Genomic DNA, 2562 nt, shown 5'->3' with positions numbered 1-2562 from the left:
CCTCTTGCTTGAGGGTGTCAATGATGGCCTTCTTGACATCTGTCAGGTCGCTAGTCTTACCCATGATGGGGGTTTTGAGTAATGAACCAGGCAGGGAGTTTTTAAAAGCCTCAGGTATCTTTTGCATGTGTTTAGAGTTAATTAGTTGATTCAGAAGATTAGGGTAATAGGTCGTTTAGAGAACCTTTTCTTGATATGCTAATTTATTGAGACAGGTTTTTTGGGTTATCAGGAGTTGTATGCCAAAATCATCAGTATTAAAACAATAAAAGACCTGACAAATTTCAGTTGGTGGATAATGAATCTATAATATATGAAAGTTTAATTGTAATCATTACATTATGGTAAATAATGAAATTTAACACTATATGCTAATTTTTTGAGAAGGACCTGTATGTACTCTGCGCACTGCGCACTTACCCGTCTCATTTCTGACCTCCATATTTTCTGTTGAAAGATGCACAGGATAAATATGTGGTCTCTCAGTCAAAATAAGGGATATAGCAGCTTCTGCTGCACTCACCCTAAGGGTATGTGTCCATGTTCAGGATTGCATCAGGATTTGGTCAGGATTTTCCATCAGTATTTGTAAGCCAAAACCAGGAGTGGAACAATTAGAGGAAAAGTATAATAGAAACATATGCACCACTTCTGCATTTATCACCCACTCCTGGTTTTGGCTTACAAATACTGATGGAAAATCCTGACCAAATCCTGATGCAATCCTGAACGTGGACACATACCCTTAGTCTCCGGCATTTGTAGCAGCTTGGCTAGCACGGACCCCATGAAAAATCTGTGTCCTGCACCTGAGATACCTTACAGGGTTTCAAATCTGGCGCCTCCACCTTTCTTCACACAGGAAGGAATGTTGGATGAACATCCGCGGCAACTCTGGGTTTTCTGTGCCTTAACACGCACTTCCGCGTTCCACGAGGTGGACCGCACGCCGAGCTGCCGCCCTCCCCCCGGATATGACGTCACCTTACCTTGCGATGATACCGGAAGCTCCCTTAGGTATATGCATTCTTACTTCCGCGTTCCACACTGTGGAACGCACACTGCGCTCTGCCACTGCTGGCGCCGGATTCTCCATGCGGCGCCTCTTCTCACCTGGCGCCTGAACCGAGAGCCCCCCCGGGAGGAAGTGGTTCAACCCAGGAGCCCGTCCGCTCGACTGGTCTCTGGGCAGAGGGACTCCCCACCGGGAAGTTTCTGCCTCGGGCTAATCTTGCGGGGGAAGAATATTGGCCTAGCTGCACGATCCCCGAGCCCTCCGGACTGGTGAGTTTCCACGCTGTACAGCGCTGTCTTCTCTCGTGTGTCCCTCCATGCAGGGACAGGAAAAACACTAAAGGAAGGGGGGCGGAGTGGGACCTTTTAACCTCTCGTGTTGTTTTTCTTGTCCCTGCAAGGAGGAGGAGGACGTCCTCCAATGTGCTGTCAGGGGGAAGTCCTGGAAAAGGGAAGGTAATTGAAACTATTTTATTCATATTTGGAAAACTTTTTTTTTTTTTTCTTTTTAACACATTTTTATGGAGCAAAATTGCCAACCTACTTTGAAGCCCAGAAAATAGTTGGTGTCAGGAACTTGCAGCTCTCTGGTGCCCCCTTACCCTGCTGGCCAATAAGGGTATTGACAGGATAAGAGAATGAGTGCAGCTGCTCTAATTTGTGTCGAATGTTGCGTCCCCAGAACAAAGGAAAATAATTCATATTTTCCTGACGGATGGGCTTTAGGAGTATGAAGATGGCAGAGACAGGGCCTTCGGTAGGTCCTCAGCTGCAATGGCAGACCATTGGCACCTCCTGATTATATCTCAGTGGGTGAGTGATGGGTGTCAGTTTATGTGTATTATGGCGACCAGTCCATTTAAATGCCGGTCAGTTGATTGACAGCAACGTTTATAGAGCAGCAATCGGAGCTTGTTCTGGTTGCTGCTGTTATATACACAGGTGCTGGCTGTATACAGAGAGTTTTTATAATAAAAGTTTCATATTGTATGTATTAAGTTTTAGAAACTTTTCAAAAGCGCTAATGGGAAAAAGTCACTCAAATAAAGAAAGGCCATCAATTGAAATCACATTTTTTTAGGACAAGGGTGCACATTCCACAGAAGGAGATGTTGCTGCCCATGGGGCCTGGGGGAGGGTGACACCCACATCGTGGGGGCTACCTTTCTTTTGGACATACTTCAAAGGGGGGGTCGGGAGTCTGTTTCCCAGGGCGTTGTTCACATTAACCACATGTTATCAATGCACTATGTGCTCAGAGTCAGTCCAATTCTTCTGCTCTTTCTCCCCTCTCACAGCATTCAGTCTCACATACACACAGTGAGAGAGGCTGCAGCTCCATATCCCTCCTGCCCCAGCTAATATTTACACCACTAATCTGAAAAGGGAGGTTTTAGGACAGGAGCTTCGGAATATTTACAGAGGGGAAAAATATGTCACGTTTCTAAAAAAAAAAAAATAAATAAATATCTTACAGTCTGATACTCATGTGTAGCACAGATTTATGAAAAGGCATATTTATAGGAGCAGTAATATAACAACACAGGA

This window comes from Ranitomeya variabilis, chromosome 2 (genome assembly GCF_051348905.1).
Source record: "Ranitomeya variabilis isolate aRanVar5 chromosome 2, aRanVar5.hap1, whole genome shotgun sequence".
In the NCBI taxonomy this organism is placed as follows: Eukaryota; Metazoa; Chordata; class Amphibia; order Anura; family Dendrobatidae; genus Ranitomeya; species Ranitomeya variabilis.
Note: the sequence above shows the minus strand (reverse complement) of the source record.